General features: G+C 38.6%; 1 protein-coding gene and 1 long non-coding RNA gene across 5 annotated transcripts in view; one reads left to right on the top strand and one right to left on the bottom strand.

Moving 5' to 3' along the window:
- Positions 1–313: 313 nt before the first annotated feature.
- sorbs1 (sorbin and SH3 domain containing 1) overlaps positions 314–10173 on the top strand; it is a 74455-nt gene continuing 64595 nt past the window's right edge. For 2 of the 4 annotated variants that reach the window (XM_081615999.1, XM_081616003.1), the window contains exon 1: positions 7847–7935. The gene's annotated coding sequence lies outside the window, so the exon portion shown is untranslated. Of the gene's footprint in view, positions 444–7844; positions 7936–10173 lie in introns of those variants that run through there. The other 2 variants (XM_081616001.1, XM_081616000.1) reach the window with 2 other exon arrangements.
- On the bottom strand, positions 3957–8770 carry LOC145554996 (uncharacterized). The gene is made up of 3 exons (XR_014091030.1): positions 8130–8770; positions 7825–7925; positions 3957–4505 (listed from the first exon to the last, which is right to left on the bottom strand). It is a non-coding gene; the product is annotated as an uncharacterized LOC145554996 (long non-coding RNA).

The raw sequence follows: 10173 nt of genomic DNA, 5'->3' as shown, positions 1-10173 counted from the left end.
TTACTGAAAAGTTTTAGATCCCTTTTAGATGTTTTTGCATAGATTATATATTTTTTTAATGATAATCATTTTAGAAACATAAATATTCAAAACTATAATTGTAGACATAAAATCCCTAAAAACTCATGTTTGAGTTTGTTTAATCCACCAAATAACATTTTAATATTTATTATTCATTTTTATTAAAATTACTTATATAGTTTTATTTTATTATGTTTTTATTTTATCAATTGTATGGCAAGCCGTAAGTAGACATTACAGGCTGCTTCCCCCTTACCGGGCTTTTATTGTGAAGGGCCATGCCCCCCGGGCCGGAGTCTCCGTGGATGCGCCGCGGTGATCACCCAGGACGGTGGGGCGCTGACAGCCGGGACGCTGCCTGCGGAGCTCGGTGAAGTGTGTCTGCCACCCAGAGCCTAAAGCTGGATTACCAACACGCCGAGGTAAGCTGTCCTGACGCGGGGTTTTTATTTTAAATCATTATTAATATGATTATTTTACCCTTTCTTCTCCTCTATTAGCTGAATTTAAGTCATAATGGCGTCAGTAAAGTGAGTCCTTCTCAACATTTCAGTGGTTTTGCTCCAGTTTGTGTACTTTAGTTGGTCGGTGCGTGTTTTATTCCGTGGCAGTGGGACAGCAGCCGCCGCTGCTGCAGTGTACACACACAAACCCACGCCGTGGAAATGCGACCCACTCTGCCGCACTCTGCTGCTCAGTGTCCAGCTCAAATGATTAACCTTGGAGGTGAAGTCTCCCTGAGTCTCTCAGGGTTGGACAGTATTGATGGTTTCCAGTGCGGGTGTTTGTTGATGCAATGGTTCTGCTGGGACAGCTGCTCCTAATGGGATGCACACTATGCGGCACCGAGGAGTCAGGAGCAGCAGGGGCGCAGCTAGCCACTTTACAGGCCCCCCCGGGGGGGTTCAATGAGTAAACACAGAAATGTTTTCCGCCTTAATGTGGCGCCCCCTCTAGCATGGCGCCCGCAAATATACATACCCAGTTTTTGCGCCACTGGTGAGTTGCTGTACGGAGAGCCAAGAGTGACGTGATTAAAAATAAAAGCAGGAATACATTTATAGTTTTTCCTTTTCCTTATATATGTGTTTTTATGAAGAATTTTTATTTTTGCATTTTCCTTTTACAAGTGTTTGTTCTTTCGCCATTTTTACTTCTCTTTACTTTTACATTTCTTTATGCATTTCTTCCTCATTATGCAAATGAGGAGGGCGGTGTCTTGAGGCTTCAACTTCTGCTTATTGGTTGGTTAGCATTACACTCTGCTTGGCTCCAACAAAGATGGCCACCAGCTTATCAGTGAGCTGAAGGTTAGCAATTAGCACTAAGCAGCTTTAATTAATGAGTGCTTCTTATAACATCTCCAGGCTTAATCGGAGCAAGACGTAGTCCCTACATTTCCATGTTTCATTTTGTTAACGGGATTGTTTTACCGCGGCAGCTTGGCTGTGAACAGCAAGTTTTAAAAAAAATCGTCCTTTTTCCCTCCAGCGTTGTGCACAAGCGCGAAACGTACAACATGCCTGTAGAGGCACCACAGCTCCTGAACCGTTTGGACCAGCCTGAGCGGTAAAGTTACCCGTATGTAAGCTGATTTAATACAGTAAAGACGAAGTGCAATCTGACATAACTGTAAATTTGCATATCATTCAGGACATTTGTGTAAATTTTGACTTTGGAGATGATTCAGAATGTCTTCCAGATGGGTAACCCTGACACTTCGGTGATATTAGCCTGACCAGGTAGGTCCTGTAGGCGGCGCGTGGCCTTGTGCTGCTACTCAACAATCGCTCCTCCTTTCTCTGCTCCTGTTGACACAGCGACATGAATGTTTAACTCGGCTCTGCGGTCCGACCAAAAGGTCTCATCCTGAACAACTGCTGCGCCACGCCAGTGTAAACCCACACAGACGACGAAGCGCTTCACTGCGTAACCAGCTATTTATGGCTTCAACAAGTGTTTTCTGCTTTAAACTAAGTGCTGTCAAATAGGTAAAGAACATTTACTCAAGTGATTTTTCCACAAAGGTAGATAGTTTGACTCAGAGTCATCATCTGGATCAACAAATTTGAGTTTTTATGGAAACGTTTGAGGTTGAAATGATTAAACACAACTTGTGAAATTTCTCAGACGTACACAGACATAAATTCACACCCTGACTGATATTTGATTAAATATATTTTAAAAAGTTACAAATAAACCAAGAAGAAGCTTCTGGTCAGGATATCTGATTATCTTCTTCAGTCAAACTGGTTGGTTCCTTCAAACCGGCTTTTCAGAACCTAAAGGGCGGTTCTTTGTATTTAGCAGCACAATAAAGTAGCAATGTTACCTTCAGTTATTTTACAATTCGATCCCTTGAATTTGGCCTCCGTCTCTTTAAGAAGCTCTTTCCGAAACTCCGCCTCCACCAAGTCATCAAACAATGCTTCTCCATTATGCCGACTACAACCGTTCTTACCAACTGAGAAGCATTTTTATGATTAACTCAGCAGAAACACGTGTTTGCCAATTGCTGCTGCCGCTAGTCTGAAGGAGCCGAATGGAGAATACCCTTTAATGTAAGCCTGCGTTAGTTATTCTAAAACCAGTGATGTGCTCAGGTTTCCTCCAGGTTTATGAAGTTATTGGTGAATTTTAGTGTGCTGTCCTGGTCCAGAGTTATCAAATAACTGTTTTAAAAACATTTTACGCCAATTCAGAGCCGTTTTTTCCGTATCGGATCATGTCGGAAGTGAAAAAAGTGGATTGGTGAGTCCAACACGTCTCGTCTCGTGTTTTCATTCATGTTTTTACTCCCATGGCTCGGCGCAACATGACACTAAATGGGCGTGCTGCTGAAATATTAACCCCTGCACAAATATTTAATCACACAGAGGAGGAGCAGTCAGATTGATTTTCGTTTGCTCCGTTTGTCCCGTCACATGCACGGCTGCAGATTTACGTTCTCACGGTAAAAAAAGCACGTTAGTTTTCTGGTCCTGGATGTTTTTCAGGGCTTCAGCCGTTGTGGGGAAGCAGCAGTTTAACAGCGAATGAAGGGATCAGACATGAGCCGCTGTGTTTGTTCAGCCGAGTCCCATGATCCTTTATTCAATATCATTAATGTGCATCAAACTGGAACATTACTAGATTTATTCAGGTTGAAAAGACTTTTACATGCAACACATTCTGGCACTAATAAACGTTTTGTAGTTTCTTTAGACATGCATTAGCATAATCTGAAGAAAATGGACAAATCCAACTTTTAATTTGGGTGCATTTATTCAGTGTAGAAAATATAAATAAGGTTTGCCATAGAAAGGGCATGATCCTTTGTCTTTATTTAAGAGAAACAGACCATATTTATAGACAAATTCTCAACAATCTGATAATAAAAAATTGTGTAAATCACATTTATTTTCTAGGACTTTTTAGACAATAAGTTGGATATTTTAACGTGAATTTGTCACTCATATTAAATGTTTTTAAATCCTAGATTATTGAAGAAATGTGGAAGCAACCAATCATAGCCAGGAGGAGGGTCTTAGCGCTGTCAATCAACTTTATGTATTCGCTGCTAAATGTGCTAATGGTGGAGAAACAACTTTTCCAGAAAACTGTTTATTGTCTGTTATTGGAGGCTATGCTAACTAGCCTTAGCATTCAGACAGGCTGTGCTGTCAGGAATACTCTGTAGAGCAGCAGAGAGAAATGGGGGAAGGTGATTGACAGCGCTAGGACCCGCCTCCTGGCTCTGATTGGTTGTTTCTAATTAGCACTGAGGAAGCAAGTGCTGAGGAAGCAAGTGCTAATTAGCACTGAGGAAGCAAGTGCTGAGGAAGCAAGTGCTAATTAGAGGAGCAGATTTTTCCACAGATTATCCGTCTCATCTCCTAATGTCACGACTCGGTGACGGTTTCAAAAAATGTGTAAAATAATCATTTTTATGCAGCTTTAAGACTTTGTACACACAACCAGTTTATTTTTGATCAACTACCACAGGTAAAAACTGTAAAGATTTATTTTTCCTCACTTTTCTTAAAGAAAGTGAAGTTTTCAGCCACAGTGTGTTTTTCTTCTTCTTTGCGGATCAGAGTAAATCAAGGGGAGCGTGTTGCATTCGAGTGTTTCGGTGTGTAGAGCCGACAGCGTCGACCAGCTCCCGTTAATATTTCATGAAGCTTCTTCGGAGTCACATTTCCCTCTTCTCTTGGATTTGAGAGCAGCAGTCGCTCTCAGCAGGGATGAATTTGAAAGATTTGTTGATGAGGGATGAGGTCAGCCATTTTGAACAGTTTCAAGCTTGTTGTGTTTTATTCCAGTTAGAGTAGCGCACAAACTGTTTGTTCTACTATTCGACTGAAGTTTGCTCTGTGAATTTCTATTTCTGTGACCTTGCCGAGGCTTGATGTTGACATTTGAAAGTGAAAGTTTGCTAGTCTTTGTCAGTTGATGTTCTTATGACTGTTGTCTTGACTTGAAGAACGTTACGTTTAAGATTTCTGGTGTAAAATAAAGAAGATAACAAAATTACATTAGACCTACTTAATTTCTGTGGAACTAAAATTTAGTTAACATAACTAGAAAAAAATTGTTGAATTAAACATATCAGTTGATGGAAAGCAAATTATTCAGTTATTAATGTACAAAGGTGGACAGAGTACCAAATATTGTACAGAGTAAGAGTAGCACTACGTCAGCATATTTTACCAAAGTAAAAGTAAAAAGTAGCTGCCCAAGAGTAAAAAAGATGTTTGGGAAAAAGTAGAGAGTAACTGATCAAATGATCAATTACTTAATATTTAAAAACTACATAATCAGATGGACCAAAATATAAAGTGGAAATTTTAGTATTTTATTTTGTTTCCTATTTTGTAAGTAGGAAACAAAGTCAGGCAAAACTAAATTTTTATTTTCAATAAAAAAAAACTTCTGAAACTAACAAAACCTGCAGGTGTGTGTCTGATGAAGTTTTGGTTAAAACATGCTTGTTTTTCATTCAGTGGGTAGAAAATCCAGACATTTTAAATGATAATGAAAATAATAATGAAATTACTCATTACTACATTGTAAAAAGTACAATGTAGTAATAATATTCAAAAGTGTTTTTGTTTTTTTTCAACAGGTTACTCAAGTAATTATTATACCCAATTCTGTTAAAGTGACATAATTTGTTTAGTGAAAAACTGCAAAAAAATAAATAACAGAGTGTTTGTTTTGTTTTGTCGGACTAACATGAAAAAAAGTTTAGTTCTGCTGACTTCTCCTTTGTCGATCTGAAGCGAGATAGTTAACTCGTTAATTTAATCCTAGTTAAACATAAAGTCAGATTACTATATAATTTTTGTTTTCAATTAACAAAACACAATTACACTGAGCCAGTTTAAAAGAAAAACATGTGGTTAGTTAATGATTCTTTCCTTGCAGACCGGATGCTCCAGCCGGGTTTCTGTTGTTAATGTTGCCTAGCAACGGCCCGGCTGTCGGCTGCAGCCATTGGCTGAAGCCAGAGGGGAAGGGAAGAGTCGGGCTTTGACTTTTCAAGGTCCGAGTCACAGAAAGACATCGCCTGATCATGGCTGCATGTAAACAAGCTGCTGAATGGATAGTTTACTGTCTGGTGATGGATTCTACATCCCGTCCTCTCCGGCAGGTGTTAGACGGCAACAAACGATGGAAAAACAGAGGCGTCATGGCAGATGTTCGCAGACATCTTTCACAAACATCCATCATAAAATACCTGGTAAAAGTACTACATAGATCTACATGTGTTAGAAAGTCCTGTATTTCAGGAATAAGATCATAATATTAGCAGAATAAATGCACAATATTACCAAAAGAAGTTTGTAAAATTAGAAGAAAAAGTCGTTTTAATCAGAAAATAACTTTGACAGAATTAGTTAAATTTAGTAATTCTTTTTTTTGAAACCGATTCAGTCATTTTCACAATTGTGTCAAAGTCCTGCAAATAATTTGATGAAAAACAAATAAAACTAAAATATTTTGAAACTGAAAATAAAGTTTGAAACCAAAAAAAAGTTTTGAAACCGAAAAATAATTTTGAAACAAAAAAGTTTGAAACTGAAAAAAAATTTAAACTTAAAAGATTTGAAACTGAAAGAACTGTTCAAAACTACTTTTCATATTCAATATTCAGTTTAATTTTCCTTTTCAACAATCTTTATGGCCCCAATTTAGCTCCATAGCCTTTCATGCTTTGCAAACTTGAAATAAAACGCAACAGGTCTGATTTGTCATTAGCCGTCTGTCTCTGGGTGGAACCGGGGTCCAGTCGGACCGCGCCTGCATTCTTCAAATAGCCGGGTGATGGCGACCCTCCGGAGTCCTGCGGCATGCAGTACCTTCGTCGCACTTGAAATTGCTGGATTATCGCTGGGCCGTTTGTTTTCACGCTCAGCCGCCATATCTTATGACTCAATTATCAAGCGGGGCTGTCACCCAGGGCTATATTAGGGAACACGGTCAGAGCTTCCAGCCCTGGTCGGAGCCAAAACATCCAGCAGAGATGAAAAAATGCTGTCGGCACCTGCTTAGGCCATAATCTTAATTGTCATTGCTGTGCGGCTAATGTACTGAAGCTGCACAGCTGAGCTCATTACATAGACATGACATTATATCATCATCTTGTGTCTCTCATATTACTAAATTAAGCTCCATATTTTAAATCAGAGGTGTCAAACTCCAGTCCTCAAGTCCTGCAGTGTTTAGATGTGCCACAGGTACAAACCGCTGGAATGAAATGGCTTAATTACCTCCTTCTTGTGTAGATCAGTTCTCCAGAGTCCTGCTAATGACATGATTATTCTGTTCAGCTGTGGTGCAGCAGAGGCACATCTAAAAGCTGCAGGGCAGCGGCCCTCCAGGACTTTGACACAGTGTTTTAAATAAACCCTGGCAATGATGATGCAAGTTATCGATTAAAGAATTCATCTAAAGTTGATTGACCTTACATTGACTAGCGATTAATTGATGCAGCTTTTTTTTTTTTTTTTACAAACCCTCTTTCTGTAACAGGAAGTGCTAAATTTTTCATAATATGCTCAATTAAAAAAAAAAAATCATTTACCACAATTTTGTGTCCACTGTAAATACTGGCTGAAACTAAAAATTAAACTTAAGACACATTTTATTTTAACATTATTATATATGTGAAGTTTGTCGAAATTGCTTTATTTATTCTTCAAATTCATTTTGTTTCATCAAGAAGTTATTTTCTCCTGACATTATATTATGCTGCTCTTGACGGTTGGTGGTTACCATAGCAACCAGCAACCGACAACTCATCCATCATCCCTTTTTTTTTCAGTTTCTGTCCATAACAGTGGGGCAGAAATGGCAGGTCTGATTTTAAGCTAGTTGATTTTTTTTCTCTCTCGTTAGAATAGTGAATCTTAGTGTGTCTGTTGTGAAGTCAACCTGCTGGACCTGAGACGAAGGGGTTACCTATATTTATAACATATGACAATAACTAAAGGATTAAAATAATAAAACATGCGAAACACTTGATCCCTCATGAACAGAGGAATAGTCATATTTTAGTATTGTCTGTGGTTGCCGTTAAAGGAATGCTAAAACTTCGCTCCATTAAGCGCTTTAACTCTCAAAATCAACCGTCATTACAGGCGCCATGTTTTTTTCCATGTTAACTTCCCCCCCTGCTTTCTTGTCCTCTCCTTCGTAGCTCGGCTAAGTTTATTAAAGTTAAACTTAGGAAACTTGTCTTGTGGATATTTCATAACAGAACCGCATAAAGTGCATTTTACATCCCACACCGGACTCGGTTTGGACAGTTTCTCTTACCCCTTGCTGGAACGGACGCCATCTCAGTTTCCGTATCAACGGACTCTCTGCTTCAGGTTGACCAGCGGCGCCCTCTGCTGGATGGCGGCCAAGCTACGACGCTAAAAAGAGGTGAAGCGGATGTTATTGGTTAATTGATTGAACGTCTTAGCAGCTTTGTTTCAATACTCTTCGATACAGAAGCGCAGCGTGGAGAAACTTAAACGATGGTTGAAACTCAAAGTGTTGGTTGGAAGGTCGGGATTTTTCTGGCTACGGACGTTATGGTAGCTTGCACTCGCTAGCACTAAGCTGTCTGGGCTTACCTTGTCAAGTTCCTAGATTTGCGGTTTAGTTTTCCAATTAAATATCAATTCAGGAAAGCCTTGGAATCGATAAGATCTCCTATGAGCAACATTGCCGTGAGCAGCTTTGGTTGTCATATAAAATAGTTCTTAATGTTGAGTTTATTTGCGGTTGGCAAACAGCTATTGGTTGGTATTAAGTTACACACTAATAACCCAAATCAGCCGATCACAAACTAAATCAGCTGTGCACAGACGTTTCCTCCAAAACACAGGCTTACTGTTTTTGTTTGTCCGAAACTAAAATGGCCCCGGTGAGACGTTCTAAATTTTGTAGTTTGACGTCATTGATGAGTGCCATTTTAATTAATCGACAATTATAAGTCGATTAACTGTTTGCATTCCTGAGCCCAGAGTTGTGTTGTAGTAACTAGTTGCATTGACCCAGTTACTTTTACTTAGGTAAAGTTTTTGGGAAGAAAACAAAAAACTGTTAGGAGCAAGTATTGCTACTTAATTAAGAGTAGCAATATTTTTACTCACGTAAGAGTTGCAGAGAAATTCTGGATTCTCTACCCATTGAATGAAAAACAAACATGTTTTAAGCCCTAATTCACCAGACACAGATACACACCTGCCGTTTTTGTTGAAGTTTAATATTTAGAGAAGTTAATTTGGAAATATGTGTCTTTTCCTTATTTTGTTATTTTGTAATTGTGACTTATTTTTATTTTAGTCCTTAAAATACTAGAATTTTCACAGAACTTTATATTTGGTCCGTAAATTACAGTTTGATCAGTTACTCAGTACTTGAGTCGCCTTTTTACCAAATACTTTCTACTCTTACTTGAGTATTTCTTGGACGGCTACTTTTGCTTGAGTAGAAATATGTTGAAGTAGTGCTACTTTTCCTTGAGTGCAGTTTTTGTGTGCTGTGCCTGTGCCTGACGTTTTCTCATTTTGAACTTTTCACTGTGAACCCTGTGAAGAGAGTGGAGAGCTACTTAGATATTCAGTTCAGTGTTTATCCTCACTCTTGGCCTGCAGCCTGGAGCATTTGCTCTGGAGGATTCATCACTTTCTGTAAACTGTCAGCTCATTGGGATTCTTTTGGTGTTGCCTCTAAAAGCCGAGCATGCAAGCTGCAAGCAGGCTGGAGGAGAAAGTTTGATGTGCACGGCCAAGTCCAGCCCTCTGCGGGACGTTCCCTCGCCCTCGGCTAAGTGATCTGTCTGTGCAGCATCTGGGCTTATCAGCCTCTGCAGGCACTCAGGGACACGTCTTTGTTAGCTGTGGGGGGGTTTGCTTTTCCTTTAAATAGGACCTTTTATCTTGGAGCAGTAGACGTTTCTTGGAATATTTTCCTGAAATATGATGGCTAATTAAAAACGTAGTGACTTTATGAATGTGTTGCTGATATTCTCAAAGACTTGAATATATAGATATAGGCCTGTCGTGATAACAATTTTTTCTGGAATTGTCCCAGAAGTAATTGCGATAAACGATAATATTGTTGCTTTGAGACCATTTTCAAGTAATATAATGGTAATGATAATAATATCAAAGATGAATAAACTTTAAACTCTAAGTAACATTTAACAATGGAACTGAAAGATATTTTAATATCCAAAATAACAAATAAAATGAATTATGAATTGTCTGTAAACAAAATTGTCCTTCAAAAAAAGGGCTAGTGGACACCAAAGCACCAGGCTGAAGACTTTTATCATCCAGTTTTTGGTAGAAAGAGAGAAAAACGATAAATTATTGAGCTCGTTTTAGTTGTGATTAATTGATTTGATTATTTGTTGTTTTGTTTATTTATTTTGGACAATTAAAATGTCTTCCAGTTCCTTACTAGAATTTAAAGTTTCTGGAATGTGTTTTGTCATTATCACTGTCATTACTAGAAAATGGTGTCAAAACAATATTAGCGTTTATCGCTGTAACTTCTGGGACGATTTATCTATCGCCAAGCAAAATTAGTGATTGTGACGGACCTAATTAGATTAAAAGCAGCTGATAGAAAATATGGACCAGAAATTTCAGAAAATATTTTGAAAAC

Source organism: Poecilia reticulata, chromosome 15, assembly GCF_904066995.2.
Source record: "Poecilia reticulata chromosome 15, P_reticulata-male-v2, whole genome shotgun sequence".
In the NCBI taxonomy this organism is placed as follows: Eukaryota; Metazoa; Chordata; class Actinopteri; order Cyprinodontiformes; family Poeciliidae; genus Poecilia; species Poecilia reticulata.
Note: the sequence above shows the minus strand (reverse complement) of the source record. Positions and strands in the feature narration are given on the sequence as shown.